This window comes from Puma concolor, chromosome D1 (assembly GCF_028749965.1).
Source record: "Puma concolor isolate L17-30 chromosome D1, mPumCon1.1.hap2, whole genome shotgun sequence".
Lineage (NCBI taxonomy): Eukaryota > Metazoa > Chordata > Mammalia > Carnivora > Felidae > Puma > Puma concolor.
Window position 1 is genome coordinate 4,110,239 of NC_141676.1, and position 19,563 is coordinate 4,129,801.

Genomic DNA, 19,563 nt, shown 5'->3' on the forward strand with positions numbered 1-19,563 from the left:
AGACGGAGACAGAGAGAACCCCACGCAGTCACTCCCTGTGCTGTCATCAGGTCTTGGACTTTGGGACAAGCATGTGTTCAAAGAGGTCTGGCTGGCAATCGTGTCTGCGTTTCTGATTCATAAACAAGGAAGTAAGTTATTCATTCATTATGTTTTACTGTTTATAAACAAAAGCTTTTGAGATACGGGCTCCAAAGAGGGAACGCAACAATCCTGGCTGACGCTTAAATGGCACCTGCCGTGTCCTGGGAATGTTGAAGCACATCCTGTCAGTTACTCGTGTCATTTTCATGACGCGTCCCCAAGGCAGCTTCTATTACTTGCCCCATTTTACAGATGAGGAAACTGAGAGGTTAAGATCATTCAGCTGGCAAGTGGCGGAGTCAGGATTTGAACCCAGGCTCTCTGGTTCTGGACGTCACACCCCTAAGCAACTAGAATTCCTGCTTCTCCAAATAAAGAACGGCGGCAGTGGGAGGGGCACCTGTGTGGCTCAGTGGGTGGAGCATCCGACTTCGGCCTGCGTCATGATCTCCCGGGTTGTGAGTTCGAACCCTGCCTCGGGCTCTCTGCTGTCAGCGCAGAGCTCGCTTTGGATACTCCGTCCACCCCCCTACTCGTGCGCGCGCGTGCGCTCTCTCTCTCGAAAATAAGTAAATGTTGGGGCGCCTGGGTGGCGCAGTCGGTTAAGCGTCCGACTTCAGCCAGGTCACGATCTCACGGTCCGTGAGTTCGAGCCCCGCGTCGGGCTCTGGGCTGATGGCTCAGAGCCTGGAGCCTGCTTCCGATTCTGTGTCTCCCTCTCTCTCTGCCCCTCCCCCGTTCATGCTCTGTCTCTCTCTGTCCCAAAAATAAATAAAAACGTTGAAAAAAAATTTAAAAAAGAAAATAAATAAATGTTAAAACAAAACAAAAAAAATAAACAAAAAAACAGTGGTGCCCTGGGCCCAGGTCCTCATTTGGGTAGGTGGGGAAACGGAGGCCCAGATACGGGAGGGGTGTCTGCAGAGCCAGCCAGCGGCAGACCCAGGCTGGTGGCCAGCTGTGCCCACTCCCGGGCCACTGTTCCTTGGCTTTACCGTGAGGCCTTCCCAGGAAGGCAGACCCCTGCCCGCCTGCCTTGTGCCCTCACCTGACCCATCAGGGGGCTGGGCACTTGGAGACGCAGAGGGGACAGAGTGGAGTCCCTGCCGTGGAGGGGAGGGGACAGCAGCGGCCCAGGGAGGAGTGGGGAGGAAGGAGGAACGATGGGGTGCCACTTTGCCACTCCTGCCCACACCTCCCAGGCTCTGGACACCGTCCCCACTGCTCTCCCTGCTGCTCCCCTGCACCAGCAAGGGGTTGACGTCCCGCCTCTCCTCCTCCCCCCTCTAAGGCTGCCGTCTCCCCAGGTGATCCCAGGGGCTCAAATTTGTCAATTCCTTTATTTCGTGACCGCCCGGATGGCTTTGCTCTCGCCACCGAGGATCAATGCCCCACTTACCTCTAAATCTGTGTAAATTTGTAATTAGAAAAATCTTTTTATGTTTTATTTTCTATTTGAGAGAGAGAGAGAGAGAGAGATTGAGAGCGTGAGCAGGGGAGGGGCAGAGAGACAGAGACAGAATCCGAAGCAGTCTCCGAGCTGTCGGCACAGAGCCCGACGCGGGGCTCGAACTCACAAACCCGAGATCACGACCTGAGCTGAAGTCGGACACTCAACCAACTGAGCCACCCCGGCGCCCCAGTAACTTTTAATTTTTAACATCGAGGCCTCACGTGCAGGTAAGGAAGGAGCGTGAAGTGCATAATCTTAGGCGTATAGAGTCACGGAAGTCACATTACCCTGCCACCCCCCCATCACCCCCCGGGGTCTCCTTTACAGCTGATACCCATCACTGCAGTTAATATGCACCACTGGTTATAGAAATCATACAGTCAACAAATACTCTGTGTGTTCATTTGGCTTTCTTTCCCTTAACAGGAGATCTGTAAGGTTCACCCCTTGTGTGTGCCATCAGCAGTTCATTGTTTTTTTCTGGCTGTTTATTATTCCCCTATCCAGAGAAACCACAATGTATTTATCCATTCTGTGCTGATGGGCACGTGGGTCGTTTCCAGAATTTTGTCAACCTGAGGGGATCTCCCGTAAACATGCCCGTACCGGGGGTCTGTGCACGGATGTGTGTTCTCATTTCTTCTTCTCGGTAGATGCTCAGAAGGCAGGATTCCTGGGTCACAGGGCAAGCCTATTCATTTAAGGAACCGCTTCTGTGACGGGGCGCCTGGGGGGCTCAGTCGGTTAAGCCTCCGACTTCCGCTCAGGTCATGATCTCACGGCCCGGGAGTTCGAGCCCCGCGTGGGGCTCTGTGCTGACACCTCAGAGCCTGGAGCCTGTTTCAGATTCTGTGTCTCCCTCTCTCTCTGACCCTCCCCCGTTCATGCTCTGTCTCTCCCTGTCTCAAAAATAAATAAACGTTAAAAAAAGATAATAATAATAAAAAAAGAAACCACTTCTGTGGTCGGATGAGTTGCTTTCACTGGCACGTGGTCGAGCTGCCTTTGTTCATTTCCTTGCATGTGTATTACCTCATTTTGCCCTCCCGGAAACCCCCCCCCCCCAGAGGTGATGCTGGCCGGAGCAAATATTATTGCCACCTGACGTGGAACTGTCGCTATTTGCTCACCACCTACAACAACAGCTCAAGGTTCAAGTTCAGAGGGGGCTCAACGCTCCGGAGAGAAGAGAGGAGCACAGAACTCTGAGATTACAAAATTTTTTCCTGTGGGAAGTGAGAGCTGAGTTCCGGAAAATCTCACACACTTTTGGATCAGAACCAGCCTCGTTTCTTGTTGGCAGGAGAGTGGGGCTCAGCTGTGCTCTTAGCGGCCTAAGAGAGCCTTACAAGTTTTGTATTTTGATTGTTCTGTTCTTCTAGGTTGGACAACAGTACTGTGGGTATTTCGTGGGGGGGGGGGGGGTGTCTGTTTCTTAAAAAGAACCTTTATCTTTTAGAGATCTGTACTCAAGAACTTGTGGGCAAAACACTATTTCTGGATTTGCTTTAAAGAAATCCAGGGGCGCCTGGATGGCGCAGTCAGTTAAGCGTCCGACTTCAGCCAGGTCACGATCTCGCGGTCCGTGAGTTCGAGCCCCGCGTCAGGCTCTGGGCTGATGGCCTGGAGCCTGTTTCCAATTCTGTGTCTCCCTCTCTCTCTGCCCCTCCCCCGTTCATGCTCTGTCTCTCTCTGTCCCAAAAATAAATAAACGTTGAAAAAAAAAAAAATTAAGAAATCCAGAGGCAGGGGCAGGGGCATAGACAAGTCAGGCCCTTGCTTGACAATTGTTGAACCTGAGTTTTGGTTACCCAGGACTTTATTATACTGTTCTCATTAAGTTTTGTATGCTTGAATTTTTCCATAAAAAGATATTTTTATTTTTTATTTTTTTTATTTATTATTTTTTTTTAATTTTTTTTTCAACTTTTATTTATTTTTGGGACAGAGAGAGACAGAGCATGAACGGGGGAGGGGCAGAGAGAGAGGGAGACACAGAATCGGAAACAGGCTCCAGGCTCTGAGCCATCAGCCCAGAGCCTGACGCGGGGCTCGAACCCACGGACCGCAAGATCGTGACCTGGCTGAAGTCGGACGCTTAACCGACTGCGCCACCCAGGCGCCCCTAAAAAGATATTTTTAGAGTAAAACAAAGGGGGGGGGTTCTCAGTGATAATAAAAACATTACATACATTTTTTTGTTTTTTTTACTTTTTTTTTTTTAACGTGTATTTATTTTTTTGAGACAGAGCATGAACGGGGGAGGGTCAGAGAGAGGGAGACACAGAATCTGAAACAGGCTCCAGGCTCCGAGCTGTCAGCACAGAGCCCGACGCGGGGCTCGAACTCACGGACCGCGAGATCATGACCTGAGCTGAAGTCGGCCGCTTAACCGACTGAGCCACCCAGGTGCCCCTACATACATTTTTTAAAAAAAGGTTTCCTTATAGCCACGATAGGCAGCTGCTATAGAAGGTTTCATTCGACCTGGGAAAGAATTGAGAAAACAAAAAACAAACAAACCAGAGCTTGAGAAAGATTACTTTAGTTTCTGAGGCCAACTCTGGGATATTTTTGGCCCAAAGGGAATACAGGATCCGACAGGCCTAGAGCTCCCCAGGGGCCTAGTTCTTGGGCTCTTTATTAACAGTGGTTGCCTCACCAGCCCGGGGAGCGCACCGGAGGGGAATGAGGCCTCCACACTCTGGCCGGAACTGGTAGTGGTGTGAGTTTCATTATTGGGGCCAAGAGCCCCGGCGGCCCAAGGACCTCGGTCCTGTCCTGCCTTGCCCTGACCCGCTTCCCCCCGCCCAGGTGGCACCGAGGAGGCTTGCAGGGAGGGGCGCCCTGTCAAGGCCGCAGAGCCCTGGGAACACACATGGCTCGGGGCTAATCCCAGGGGGGGTCCACGACAGCACTGGGGTGAGGAAGAAATCGAACTTGGGCGGGGACCTGCAGAGGGCTGGCTAGGATTCCAGGGAAAGGAGGGAAGGGCATTTGAGGTGAGGGTGACAGTCCGAGGCACAAACCAGGAAGGTCTAGGTGCCAGATAGGAGAGCAGAGAACGATGGAGCGGCCCAGGCAGGCGCAGTGCAACTGGGCATGGAGCAGGTGTGCCCCGGGCCCAGCTCACCTGCCCTCTTGCGCCGGGAAATCTGGAGCTGGGGGCCCGAGTGGTGGTGGGGGTGTGTGTGGAGGGAGGTGAGGGCCTGGGATCGCTCTCGGTCCAGACGGGAACCTGCAGTGGCCGGAAATCTCCAACTTCCCACTTCAAAGACATGCAAATTAAAATAAGGAGAGTTGTCTACACCCTCTCCTTTAGGATTGGCAAAGATGAAAAGAACGGGTAATGACAGCACTGGCGATCTCCTGGAGCCGCGGCTCCTCTCCCACGCGTGGGTGGACGTAGACGTTAGTCAGCTTTTTGGAGGGCAGCTCAGCAAGTGGCACCCAAGTGGCACCCAAATGTCGCAGGTGCCTGTCCTTTGACCCGGTTGCCTCACTTCTAGGCATCTGCAGAGAGAAAGCGGAGCTCAAAGAGGCACGCTGACGGTCGGCTCAGCCTAATTTGTACCTGCGACGTGAAAAGGGGGCATACGTGCCCGTGGGGCGGGTTAAATACCGCAGAAGAGAAGGGCATTTCTGTGTCTCCACGGGGAGCTCCGTCCAAATGAAAACCAGAGTGTTGCAAACAGCGGATCCCTCGACTTTCTTGAAAGCAGTCTGGAGAGTGCGCACCAACGGTTAACTGTGGTGGTGGCAGAGGGATGGGGGGCGGGAACAAGAGAGAACTTTCGTTTTCTCTTCTAAGCCGTTCAGGGGTAACCACCAAATAATACAGACCTAGATGGAGGCAAGCATGGGGTTTTCATAAAAGGAGTGATTGACCTTAAGCAGAGCCGGGTCTCTGTCCTAAAACGGGTGCATGTATGGAGCACCTGCTGTATCCGGGACCCCCGGCTAGGGCCTGGGAAAATTTCAGGCGAAGATAGGGAAGGGGCAGGGGTGGGGGTGGCGGGGCGGGGAGGGAGGGAAGCTCTGCCCGCACTTCCCTGAGTGCCCTGCGGCAGTTGCCAGCGGCCTCGACTCCTGGGATCTGCCGGTGACTGCACTCTCGACGCCTCTCCTGAGCTCAGTGACCCACACAGGGGTCTCTCGGTCACTCCGTCCCCACCTCCAGCCATGTCTTTCCTGGGACCAACAGTGCTTTAGGCGCCTGAATAATTAGTTTACCAAACCTTGCCAAAGCCCCCGTGGGAGGTATTTTTCTCCCACTTGGATAAGGAGGAGGCTCAGAAAGGTCACCGGAATTGGCATTGGCGTTTTGGCTCGGCGAGCCGCTCTGCCTCGGGATCGCATCAGCTGGGGATAAGGTCCGACTGGGGACGTGGGCTCTGGAGTCAGACCCGGGCCCAACGCCGCATCCACGTTCTTAGCTGTGTGATCGCGTGCAAGTAGTGATCCCTTCTGCAGCCCAGGCGGGGATCAGCTATTTATAGGGGTGCTTTGAGGATTATACGGGCAATGGCTGTAAAGGGCTAGCATGAGCCAGGCACCGCGCTAAACGCTCTCATGGGCCTGGGCCAAATGAGTTGGCCCGTTTTTCGGATGAGAAAACAGAGTCTCCAGGGTGAGGAATGTCGCCCTGGCCCCCCCCCCCCCCCCCCCCCCCCCCCCCCCGGCTGGCAGAGGCTCAGGTGGCGGGCCTCGGTGCAGCCTCGGTTTCCTCACCTGACGCGTCCCCCTAGGCGCCCCGCCGATGCCCCGCCCCGTCCAGGTCCCGCCCCCGACCCGCCGAGCTCCGGGAGTCTCAGCCCCGCCCGCACCGAAGCCCCGCGAGCGGCAGCCAATCGGCGGCTGCCGGCGTCGGGTGCACTCGGCCTCGCCCGCGGCCCTCCCGCCCCCGGCTCTCGCTCGCCGCTCGCTCAGTCCGCCGCCGCCTTCGCCGCTGCCGCCTTCGCCGCCGCCGCGCCTCCGCTTGCCGACTCGGTAAGGCTGGGCCGAGGCTGGGCGCGCGGGGACGCTGGGCGAGCGGGCGCGGGCTCGCGGGCTGCGGCCGGCGCCAGGGTGGGGCGCGCGGGGACTGCCAGGGTCCGGACTCCGGAGGGCGGGGGGTGCGGGGGCCGCCTGCCGAGCCGCAGCGCCGAGGGGAACCTCCGGCATCGCCCCGCCAGGACGGCGGGGTTCGTGGGGAGCCTGAAACGGGAGCGGGTCGGGGACTCCCCACCTCCCGCGGTGGATTGGGTCTGGGGTCCGCCTAGGGGTGTGTCTGCGCGCGGGCCTCCTGTGCCGGTCCGGTGCGGCAGCGGGAAGGATGCTCAGCCCTTCGGACTTGGGCAGGATGCGCCAAGCTCGGGACCAGTAGGGGTACTGGCCTCTTTCTTCGCCCTTCTCGCTCTCACTTCCCAGGAGTGGATTGGGTCTGGGGGTACGCCCGAGGGTCGATCGGCCCGCCTGGAGGTACAGTGTGGGAGCTGGAGGGATGCTTGGTTCTCCGGACTTGGCAGGATGCCTCCGGCCTGGGGCCGCTAGAGCCCCTTTCCTCTCATCCCACCCAACTCTTCGGAATGGATTGGGTCTGGGGGTCCGTCGGAGGGTCGGTGAGGCTGCAGGAGGGGTGCTCGGCCTTCTGGACTTGGCTGGGCGCCGCCAACCCCCTCTCGATCCCGCCGCATCCCTTCGCCCTCCGGGGGTGGATTGGGCCTAGGGGGCCGTCCAGGGGTCGCAGTGGGAGCTAGAGGGACGCTCGGCCTTCGGGACTCCGTGGGGCGCAGTCCACCCAGCCTCCTGCGGCCGCCCCCGCATTGCAGCCGTCGGGACACGCCCTTGACGCGGGACTCCCCGCACGGTCGGAGCACCCGTCGTGAGCGAGATCGGGGCGCCCGGCCGGGGTCCCCGCATGCGAGCGCCCCCCCCATCCCCCGGTGCGGGGCAGGTGGGCGCTGTGAATCTGCCCAAGGTCGCGGCGGGTTCGCAGCCCCGCAGCCGCCCGGCGGGGGGTGGAGGAGGGGCGTCACGTGACCAGGCCTGGGAGCTCCAGCCCTTCCTGCCGGGAAGGCGCGATCGGGGTGGCGGAGCTACTCGGGGTCCCGGGCCGGGATGGAGGCAGCTCCAAACCTCAGCCCCCTCGGCGAGTCAACGGCCAGTTCCTTTCATTTTGTTCGGGAAGGCCTTGGGTCAGCGTCTTTATAATGTAAATTGATGGTTGGCTTTCGTTCAAGCCGACCTGACTTTTTTAACACCAAGAGTTAAAACTCCGGAGTAATCAACCGGATTCAGTAGGGAACAGACGTCGTTTTCCCAACTCAGGACAGGCTTTCGGTTCCTCTGTGCTCCTTGTGTAGTTCAAATACTTAAGGGCAGATTTTTGTGGGAGACCGGTAGCTTTGTAAGGTACCGGACAAAATCCGTTTACTCTTTTGAAACGTGTATTTTGTTACACCATTTTCTTGCATAGGCGTCGGGTTTCTGGTCATTCCAGATATTCAAGCATGCTTATTTCCTTCTGAACCCCAAACCAAGTGATTAAAAAATGGCCGAACTCACTGGTCTTTCATTTATGCCAGCGAGCATCTCCCCCCCCCCCCCCCCCGCCTTTCCAAAGTATGTAGGGCGACGCGCGGGGAGTGTGGCGTAAATATGAGGACATAATGCTGATGATCGTGCTGATCGCAGAGGCGAGGCAGCGTCTGGTTGTAAGTCGTCTGGGGCCATCGTGTCTGATGTGAACTGTGTGCAGCACTCAGGGGTTGGGGTGGTGCTGCCTCTGTGCGCCCGGGGGCTCCTTTTCGCATACAAACGACCGGCTTCCTTCCGGTGAAACATTTCTAGACCCGACCTTGTACACTGAAGTCCCATCTGTTGAAATCAAACAGACAAAAGGGAGCGCACATACTTTGTATCACAGTGGCAGAAATTGGCACGGTGCACAGGCCGAAATAACCTTTCGAGTTTGCACTGAAAACAAGTGGCCTAAGCCAGGGGCGAAGGGAAGAAACCCGGCGTCCCTGCCGCTGCCGCCCTTGGTCTGTCTCCAGACCAGTGTGAACCTAGTGGGCAAGCGTGGGCCCCCGGGGAGTCTTGGGGCCAGGGCCTGCGCTTATGCAACCCTGGCCCCGCGTGCCCATTCATAGAAACACTGTTACTCTTTCCCCGGGGCTTCGCAGCAAGCCCCTTCCGGACGCGCTTCGGGCGCGCCGGGACGCGATGCTGCAGTTTGGGTGTGGGGTGGCATAGGGCGCCCTGAGCCCTCAGCTGTCCCCGGGGCTGGCCACTCGGGGCTCGGCCTGCCCACGGAGAGGCGCTTCGTGTCGCCGGGGGAGGAGGGTGGCAGCGCCGGCGACGCGAGCCAGCTCGCTCCGGAAGGTCTCCCCGAGCCGGGCGGGTGGAACAGGATCTGAGCGCCCCGGGCGCGCCAGGCCGGGGGCGGGGCTCGTGGTAACCTTTCCCCTACTTTTCGCAGCCGTCACGTGACGCGCGCCGTGGGGGCGGGGCGGGGCGCGCCGGCCGCAGTTGCCTGCGGTGCCCTCCGGGACGCGTTCCAGCTGAGCAATTAGAGACGCAGCCTGGGCTCCCAGGGCGGCGGGGAAGGTGGGAGGCGGAAACGCGCGCCCGCTCTGGTCCGGAGCTGCTTCTGCACTTTGATCGGGTGCAGTTTTTCCTTTGTGGGAGAGGACGTTGAGTCACTCCGCGTGGTTATCGCTGGCGGGCCAGAGTTGGGTTGCTGGGGGGGGAGCCTGAGCTTCGATTCCCGGAGGATTTAGAATAAAAGAAAACTGGCGCGTTTCGAGTGTGTTTCAGAGATTCTCTGGGGCCCGCTTTAATGAGGCCTCTGTTCTCTTCGAATGGCTTGAGCCTCTCCCGAGCTTGGCCTGCGAGGATTTTTCTGTTTGACACGGTGCAAAATGAAGGGGGTGCACATGGGAACGTTAACGCGGGATTGGCCTCGGCACTCGGGGCCCCTCTCCAGAAGCCACCAGCCTAACAGTCTCTGATGCCTGTAGAAATAGTGTAGGCTGTACGGGGCGTGTTGTTGTTCAGTCTGTTAATTAACACAAGTAAGGAGTACTTTATGTTTGCTGATTTATGACATTCTGTTGCCTTTTGTGTAGTTCACCTTCTACCCCGTGCAAATACTGGGTGGACGTTGGGTTCCCAGCAGACCCTGGGCTTGAAGCCAGCTGACCTTTGTGGTGAGGTGATCCAGAGCCTCAGTTCTCCAGAATGTCCACCTGTAATTTTGCATGGGTTGTTTTTCTGCCCAGAATGTTGTTGGAAGTTAATAATTGAAAGAAATTTTGCCACTGCACGAGTCCTGCCTCTTTGGGGGTACGTAGGGTATTTGCCACTGTGGAGGGCCGGGGGATAGGGTGGCTACTGCTCTGCCTTCTGGAAATTATCAGCTAATTGTTGGACACCAGGTTCTTGAGGTTAAAAGGAAAGGACTCCTCCATACTCCCGATGTGGTGGTTCACCAACCCATCCCAGGAACCTGAGTGTCATCCTAAAACTTTTTTTTTTTTTTAAGTTTATTTATTTGAGAAAGAGGGTGGGGTGGGGACAGAGAAAAGGGGAGAGAGGGAGAGAATCCCAAGCAGGCTCCGCACTGCCTGAGCCGAAGTCAGATGCTTTTTTTTTTTTTTTTTATGTTTATTTTTATTTTATTTTTTATTTTTTATTTTTTTAATTTTTTTTTTTCAACGTTTATTTATTTTTGGGACAGAGAGAGACAGAGCATGAACAGGGGAGGGGCAGAGAGAGAGGGAGACACAGAATCGGAAACAGGCTCCAGGCTCTGAGCCATCAGCCCAGAGCCCGACGCGGGGCTCGAACTCACGGACCGCGAGATCGTGACCTGGCTGAAGTCGGACGCTTAACCGACTGTGCCACCCAGGCGCCCCATTTTTATGTTTATTTTTAGAGAGAGAGAGAGAGATACAGAGTCCGAGTGGGGGTGGGGCAGAGAGAGAGGGAGACACAGAATCCGAAGCAGCTCCAGGCTCCAAACTGTCAGCACAGAGCCCGACACGGGGCTCAAACTCAGGAACCATGAGATCATGACCTGAGCCAAAGTCGGACGCTTCACCGACTGAGCCACCCAGGCGCCCCAATACGTGTTTATATTAAAAGCAAACACAAAATGACTATGGCTTTCAGACATTGTCGTGTGCTATAACTCAAATTTTACGTTTTATGGAAGACTTCCTCATTTATGAGATAATGCACTGATCACTAATTTTCCTATATGTCGGCATCTGTAGTGCCCTTAAAAAAGATTTAGGGATGGGGCGCCTGGGTGGCGCAGTCGGTTAAGCGTCCGACTTCAGCCACGTCACGATCTCGCGGTCCGTGAGTTCGAGCCCCGCGTCGGGCTCTGGGCTGATGGCTCAGAGCCTGGAGCCTGTTTCCGATTCTGTGTCTCCCTCTCTCTCTGCCCCTCCCCCGTTCATGCTCTGTCTCTCTCTGTCCCAAAAATAAATAAACGTTGAAAAAAAAAAAAAAAAGATTTAGGGTGGGGCGCCTGGGTGGCGCAGTCGGTTAAGCGTCCGACTTCAGCCAGGTCACGATCTCGCGGTCCGTGAGTTCGAGCCCCACGTCGGGCTCTGGGCTGATGGCTCAGAGCCTGGAGCCTGTTTCCGATTCTGTGTCTCCCTCTCTCTCTGCCCTTCCCCCGTTCATGCTCTGTCTCTCTCTGTCCCAAAAATAAATAAAAAAACGTTGAAAAAAAAAAAAAAAGATTTAGGGTGGGGCGCCTGGGTGGCTCAGTCGGTTGAGCTCCGACTTCGGCTCAGGTCGTGAGTTCGAGCCCCATGTCGGGCCCTGTGCCGACAGCTCAGAGCCTGGAGTCTGCTTCGGATTCTGTGTCTTCCTCTCTCTCTCTGCCCCTCTCCTGCTCACACTCTGTCAATCTCTCAAAAAATAAACATTAAAAAAAAAAGATTTAGGGTGAAGAGTTTAGGTTTCTTTCTACTTTCTCAAGCCCCCCCTGTTGTACAGCGGCAGGTACAACAAGGGACACTAGAAATGAGCCCAGCAGTGCTGTGGCAAGCTAAATGTCAAAGTCAGATGATTGGGGGGGGTATCCGATGCCAGCACGGGGTGGGGGGAGCGGATAGAGTGAGGGGAGGGGGTCTACCGGCAAGAAGGAGGCGAGGCGGCAAATCCACACGGAAGCCCATGTTCCTGGAGCCTGGGGCTCCAGTTGGGAGTCCGGCACACTCCAGTGTGTTCCTGCATTGAAGGCCTGATGTGTTGGGCCCATCACTTGATGTGACGGCTGGATATTCTCATACTTTATAGGCCAGGCGAAGGGTCTTGTGATGAGGCTGTGACATCCGCTCGAGCCTTTTCTCTCTTCCACACCTGCACACACGGCCCGGTAAGTGTCAGAGCTGGAATTTGGATCCAGATCCATGTTCTCCGAAGCTTGTGCTCTCTCCCTGCAGCACGCTGCTGCTTCTCGGACCGCAGTGCAGGCAGAGGGCCCACGTCCGTGCCCACTGGGCGTGTTTCCGGGTGTCCATTTCCGCATCTGTAAAGTGGTGCCCCCGACACCTGTTGTTCTTTGTCACCAGGGAGGGTCCCCGGGTGTGACCCTAGTCTTGAGGGTGTAAAGTGGGCACGGGTTCTGGCATATAATCCCGTGGCCGCAGGCAGGGATTACAGGTATGACGGTGCTCCCCGGTCCCTGAATTGGAACTTGTGATTTCCCAAGTTCAGTTACACTTCTGGGTGAAGAGCATGCTGTGGGTGAAGGCCCCCCGCCGGTGGTTTTGGGAACACTTGTGGGAACAGCGTGGGATGAGCAGAGGTCCGGGGGTCTCTTTTGGGGGGACGCAAGCTTCTTCGGCAGCGGCATTGCTGACGGTGTGGCTGGGGGGCAGGTCCTCGTGGGCGTGCGTCCGGAGAAAATACCTGAACGGCAGCGCAGATAACTGCCAAGACATTCTGTATTTTCTTTACAAAAATGTGACCCCCAGTGACCTTTCCCCAATTCTTTTGCGCAGGTCACGTTTCTCTGCGTTCGTCTGATTGGCCATTACTTCCCGGAGTGGGGCCACACTAGGTGTAAATTTGCATTTGGTTTATTTTATTTTTTGTTTTTCGCTTTTTGCATTTGGTTTATTTTGTTATTTAAAAACATTTTTTTTAACATTTATTTATTTATTTTTTTTGAGACAGAGAGAGACAGAGCACGAACGGGGGAGGGTCAGAGAGAGAGAGGGAGACACAGAATCTGAAACAGGCTCCAGGCTCTGAGCTGTCGGCACAGAGCCCGACGCGGGGCTCGAACTCACGGACCGTGAGATCAGGACCTGAGCCGAAGTCGGATGCTCAACCGACTGAGCCACCCAGGCGCCCCACATTTGGTGTATTTTTTACAGCACCTCCCTAGGTCACTAGGCAGAAGCTATTGTTTTCCCAGAGACTTAAAGGTGTAACGATTCAGAATTCCCTCTATAACCCGCCTCGTCTTGGCGTATTTACTCCATGAACGTGAATGGCGTATTACGATATACTTGACGGCAATAAGTTAACTGTATGGCCAGTTAATTAATGAAAATATTAAATGCCCAGTGGTGGATTCAAGAGACCCCCACCTCCTTAGTGACTGTTCCTGCCCGTTTCTTGCACACGAAGCCCTCCCAGAAACACAAAGTGAGTTTTGCGTCTCACGTTCTTGCTTCTAAGGTGCCTCCATCGGGGTAGGGAAATAATCTGTATTTATCTGCATATGCATTTATCAAGAAAACACAAGAGCACAATCACGGAGAGTCATGTCTGCGAGTGAGTATGACACGGCACACGACGGGCAGAAAGCTATGCGCCCACACACGGGTGGACGGGTGCTCTCTTTTCTGTACTGTTACTGCTAATTTTTGCCTGCGCCTAACTCCTCGCCCTAATCATGAGTGTAGTAGCGGGAATACGGAATACTGACAGAGCAAGAAGGAATCTGAGCAACGTCACGAACCTTTTTGGGGCGCCTGGCGGGCTCAGTCAGCGCAACACACAACGCTTGATCTCGGGGTTGTAAGTTCGAGCCCCACGTTAGGTGTAGAGATTACTTAGAAAAGAAAAGAGAAGAAAAGAAAAGAGAAGAAAGGTATGAACCTTGCCACACATGCAGGTTTGGATTTCCCCTGGCTGATGCCCTTCCGGAACCTTCTGGTACCTTCCTTGAAGTGCCGTGGGTAGCAGCACTGAGGCCAGCCCGGGTGCCATCTCTGTAGTCCTGCTTGGCAGGAACATGGCCTCCCGTGTTGTGTCCATCCTGGAGGCAGAACCAGCTTTGTGTGGCCAAGCAGAACCGTCCCGGACACTGGTCGCTGGGCCCCAGAGGGATACGCGGCGCCGCTCTGGCCTCCGTCGAAGACGATGCTGTAGATGGTGCCTGCGGTGTCTCCCCTCGAGCGTTTTTCCAGGGGTGGTGGCCCGAGTGTCCTCCGGCCCCAGCTTCCTCCCTGATGAGGGAAACGGGCTGTGCCCCCAGAGTCACTGCCCGCTGTTGATGCTGTGCTGGGCCGTAGAAGACCGGGCCCGCTCCCGCGTGCGAGTAGATTGTGCAACTGTAGCGGGGAGACGGGTGCCTGAGAACGATTTTAGAGTTGGCCCTGGTCGTGTTTGTAGTTGCTGTGGTTTTATTGCTGACTGCAGTCACATCATTCTGGCTATAGTCACATCATTTTGGCTACAGCGGAGCGATCTAATTTCGCACCTGTGTCGTAGCTGTAGCGATCTCGCGTGGCACTTTGAATGGAGTGTCTCCTTCACCTGGCAGGTAAGCACGTGGGTTGGGGGGTCGGACGTGGGTCTGATCCCCCAGCTCCGCTCTTTGCTGGCCGTGACCTTGGGCAGGTGTGTGTGCCTCGACGCCCGAGCGATGGTCTTCTCCCTGGTAAATTCGTGCCATTCCGTGGGTTCTGGCAGGAATTATTTTTTTTTTTCCTTTTTATTTATTTATTAAAAAAAAAATTTTTTTTTTAACGTTTATTTATTTTTGAGACAGAGAGAGAGCATGAACAGGGGAGGGTCAGAGAAAGAGGGAGACACAGAATCTGAAACAGGCTCCGGGCTCTGAGCCGTCGGCACAGAGCCCGACGTGGGGCTCGAACCCACGGACCGCGAGATCGTGACCTGAGCCGAAGTCGGAGGCTTAACCGACTGAGCCACCCAGACGCCCCGGCTCTGGCGGGAATTAAATGGGCAGTTTGGGGGAAATGTGCATCACATTGTCCAGCATAAGCCAAACAGAAGGAGTATTTTGTATTTTCGTTGCTAAAAGCACAAACATGAGTCTGCATCTCCTGTCTGTCTTAGCTAGTTAGCTACCTACCTACCTAGCTTCCTGCCTTCCTTCCTACCTCCCTATCTGGGTTCAAGGCTCTGTTGGAAGAGCTCTGACGGCACAGAATTATATATTTTGGTTGGAAGTCCCATGTCACATGGCAGGTCCGATGGTTTGTTTATTACGGAGGTGATTTCCATGTCTGAATTTCCCCCCCACCCCCCACCCCTGTTTTGGAATCCAACTAAGCACTTGGCATTGGGCTGACCTTTCACCTCCTTTCCTCAGCGGCTGCCCGTCCCAGGACCTCTGGGGCTGGGGGTGGCACCGTGGCCGGCCTTCTGGAGGGGAAGGGGACCCGGCTTCGGAATGGCTAGTGTTACGATTGGCGGGCCGCTGACCTCTGCGGTTATGGAGAAAAGGAATTGATTGAGGAGAAGGAAGACAAAGGCAGGGACACGTGAGACACGGGAGTACAGACCAGTTTATTGGCCAGGGATCGGTGAGTGGCATTGGGCAAAGTTGGCGAAATTAAAGTAATCTGACCGACATTCAACGAGCTGTTGCGACATCATCCCTCCCCGCCCCGCTCCAACTTCTTCACTTGGCGTTGGGAGAACTGTCTTTGATCCTCGCTGGACTCACAGTTGAACAAGGGCTCGTGTCCCGGAGACGTTCACCGCTTCCGTTGGGAGATTAAATGGAAGACGCACGAGTGAGAGTCATCAGCCGGTCAGTGCGGGTAGAATCACCAAATGGAACCGGTGGGACGTTGTTCTCTGGGAATGTGGACTCAAAGGCAGCCTTGCGGGAGGGGAGCTTTAAGCTGGGTGTGCGGAGCCGGAAGATGGGAGCAGAGCAGAAGGCATCCCAGCTGTGAGTTGGGGTTAGCAGGGCCCGCCCCCACCCCCGTCATGGTCGGGGTGGCCGGGGTGCTGGCCCAAGCGGAGGGGCCTGGGGGAGTGAGCTTGGGACGCTGTAGGAGCAGCCATCTAATAGGCCCGTGATGGGAATTTATAAAAATTGGGATAAATAGGTCGTCGCTCTCAACCAGAGCGCCTTACTCTGGACCTTGGTGTTTTTCCGAGAGCGGATTAGCGTAAGGTGCTTAAGTCTCTGGCACCGTCCTTGGAAGCACCTCTCCCCTCTGGTGGCCTTCATGATTTCTAAAGTAGCACCGCTACGTGGTTCCCACGCTCAGCCTGGGGGCGCGGCGCCCAGGTGTGTCCCAGGCGAGGAGGTTTGTGCAAAGCTCACCATCGGTTGGGGTCCGGGCGGGCGCTCTCCGCGCCTGGTGCAGCCAGGGAGGATTTCTGCGGTGCCAGGGAAAATAAACGGGTCCGTGGCGCCCCACAGCACCCCAGACCACGGAGACACGTGTCTTCGGCACGTTGGGTAAATTTCGCTGCCTGAAGCTGTTGACTTCCAGTTTACTGCTGAGCTGGTCTGGCAGGTGCACAGCGAGAGGTGGCCTGGCATCGAGAATACTCCCCGAGGGGCCTCCCCGTTACTCGGCCGCACCATCTGGGGCAGGGGCGGCCAGTCTGTGTTCCCAGAGCGTGATTCCCCTGTCACCCTGTTCCCTCCTGTTTAGACCTTTTTTTGAAGTTTACTTATTTATTTTGAGACAGAGAGAATGGGGAGGGGGCAAAGAGAGAGGAAATCATCCCAAGCAGGCTCTGCGCTGTCCTCGAAGAGCCCGATGTGGGGCTTGAACTCCTAAATTTTGAGGTCGTGACTTGAGTCTAAATCAAGAGTTGGAGGCTTTACCCACGAAGCCACCCAGGTACCCCTTTCCTGTTCAGATTTCTTGTTCTGTTTATTTATTTATTTTTATTTACTATTTTTTTAATTAACTTTTTTTTTTTTTTTTGAGACAGAGAGAGACAGAGCATGAACAGGGGAGGGGAAGAGAGAGAGGGAGACACAGAATCCGAAGCAGACTCCAGGCTCTGAGCTGTCAGCACAGAGCCCCACGCAGGGCTTGAACCCACAAACCACGAGATCATGGCCTGAGCTGAAGTCGGACGCTTAACCGACTGGGCCACCCAGGAGCCCCCAGGTTTCTTGTCCTAAGGCCTCTGGTAGTTGCTCAGTGATGATTTGAGAGAACAGATGACTGACAGAAAGGGGAGTTAAGCTCTCTTTTCATCCGTCTGCGTTTTCTTTGCAGCCTATCTCCCTGCCCCCGCCCCCCCCTCCGCCCACCCCGGTCTTTCCTGCTTTTCCTGCCAGTACAGTACAGTTCTCTAGCTGGCTGAGAACTTGGGGAGCAGGTGGATCCTAACCTGCCGAGCAGGTGGATCCCAGGGGTCATGCCGCGTAAGCCCGTAAGCTCTGTCCCCGGGGAGGTCACCTGTCTCCACCCAGGTAGAGAGGTGCTCAGGCGGGGATGGTATGGGGTAGTGGCAGGAGGACAGCATGTCTTTGCAAATTAGCAGGGTCTGGTGCTTGTGCGCGTCACAGGGGCGAGGCACGGAGCCTGGTAGGCAGTGGTGGGCTTCTAGGGGGGGAAACGGTGGTGAGGTAGCAGTCAAAGCCCCAGGCAGGGCCCTGTGCGGCGCTAACTCCTGGGGTGCAGAGGGGCTGGAAGAGGAACCAGGGACCCCCCAGCTCAGAATCCTGCCAGGGGTGAGGGGCGGGAGCAGATAAGAGTCTACATGCCCGGTCACCTTATCCGGGAGGAAGAGGATGGTGAGTGAGGCCAGCGCTCAGACTGTTTAGTTGTGTCTCTCAGCTGGGGCGTAGCAGAGCCCCCCTCCCCAACCCCCAACAGCACCAGGAGGCGGCGGGGGGGGGGTGCTGCCTGCCCACAAGGCCCTCGGGGGCCCCCTTCGTGCTGAGGCCCTTCACCGCCGCTATCCTGGAAGGTTGAAGGGTTACAGAGGAAAGCTGTCCAGTTAAGTGGCCTGGCTCCAGACGCAGGCCCGGCCTGCCAGCTGGCCCAGGGCCCTTCCTCTTACAGGGTGTTGGGGTTCCCAGCCGTGCTGAGAGAATGACAGGAGTCACCAGGAGGGGGCTCCAGGGAGGCTGACCCAGGAGCGGAGAGTGGGAGACCGGGCAGGGTCAAGTTGATACGGCAGAAAACTAATATTCCAGGAAGGGGGCTCGTAGGTATTGTTCTGTACTTGTCCGTGTTTGCAGCATCTCCCGATTTAAAACGTTCGGGGCAGAAAACGACCTTGCTGTGTAGTACAGTCAAGTTCGCCGGGCCTCCTGCGGGGTCCTCCTAAAACCTGATTGTCCCTGAATTGATGAATGGCTCGCCTCCTTCCGTCTGGGATGGGGGGGGGGTCTCTCTTCTCCCCCAGCCTCCGGTGCGGTCAGCCTTTGGGAAGTGCTGGGAGCTGCGTCCTCCTCAGTTATTCTGGCCCTTCTCTGGGGGAGACTCGGAGGTGAGGGAGGCAGGGCAGGCAGGCAGGCTTTGCCCACACCCACCTGGGTGAGAGGTGAGGGCGTGCCCTGCGTCGTGCAGGTCGTGCCAGGGTGCGGAAGGTCAGGAGGTGCAGTGATCCGACAGGTAGACTTGCTCGTCCTTTGTTGTTGTTGTCATTCGAGGTGTCGTTGGGTGGGTCTAGCTTATTCCCCGGTTACGGACACTGGAATGCAAGGGACGGCTTGTGGGCGGGCAGAAACCCTGTGAACGGGCCCCTCCTGATTTGACTTTGACTCTGTGCATGGGTGGTGGGGCCTGGCCGTGGCTCTTTGGGTCCTGGCTTCTGGCTCACGGGGCCGGCGGGCGAGATGTGCCCAGAAGGTGGGCGCTGACTGCCACTCGAAGGGTCTAGGGAGCTTTGAAAGTTGGTCTCCGAGTGTGAGATTGCACTGAGCTGCAGCGGACAGGTGTTTTCAGCAATATCCTATGATGCCTAAAAATATTTAACGGCTGTTTCCAGATGCCGCGAGCTGACAGTTGTTCAAAGGAGTGAGTTCTCAGCGAGTGGGACGCTGGAATTCTGTATTTGAGGAGAGACTTAGGGGCATAAATGTTGAATAGATAACACTTCAGTTTCATGAGGCAGTGTTTTTTTTTTCTTTTTTTTTTTTTTAAATAACAGCTTTCTTGTGGTTTAACTTACCCCACAGTCCACACGCCCGTCCAAAGAGAACACTCCAGCGATTATGAGTCTCTTTACGGATATGTGCAGCCATTAGCACAGTTAACATTGGAACGTGTTCATCGCCCGAGAAAGAAGCCGTCCTCCCTTTAGCTATTGACCCCACTCAGTCCTCCTTCCGCCCCCAACCCTAGGTGAGAGAGAGGGAGAGGCAGAGAGAAAGGGGGACAGAGGATCCGACGTGGACTGTGCTCTGACAGCCCAGAGCCCGACGCGGGGCTCGAACTCACCAACTGTGAGATCACGACCTGAGCTGAAGTCGGACGCTTAACCCACTGAGCCACCCAGGCGCCTCTCATAAGTGTTTTTGTTTTTATTTTTATTTATTTATTTATTTTTAAATTTTTTTTTTTAATTTATTTTTGAGACAGAGAGAAACAGAGCATGAGCAGGGGAGGGGCAGAGAGAGTGGGAGACACAGAATCGGAAGCAGGCTCCAGACTGAGCTGTCAGCACAGAGCCCGACGCGGGGCTCAAACTCACGGAGTGTGAGATCGTGACCTGAGCCGCAGTCAGATGCTTAACCCACCGAGCCACCCAGGCGCCCCTCATAAGTGTTTTTATTTTATTTATTTATTTATTTATTTTTTTTACTTTTATTTTTATTTTTTTTTTATTTA

At 55.5% G+C, this 19,563-nt stretch overlaps 1 protein-coding gene across 2 annotated transcripts in view; it reads left to right on the forward strand.

Moving 5' to 3' along the window:
- Positions 1-6,371: 6,371 nt before the first annotated feature.
- CPT1A (carnitine palmitoyltransferase 1A) overlaps positions 6,372-19,563 on the forward strand; it is a 56,279-nt gene continuing 43,087 nt past the window's right edge. The window contains exon 1 of one of the 2 annotated variants that reach the window (XM_086676669.1): positions 6,372-6,526. The gene's annotated coding sequence lies outside the window, so the exon portion shown is untranslated. Of the gene's footprint in view, positions 6,527-11,836; positions 11,916-19,563 lie in introns of those variants that run through there. The other variant, XM_086676670.1, reaches the window with a different exon arrangement.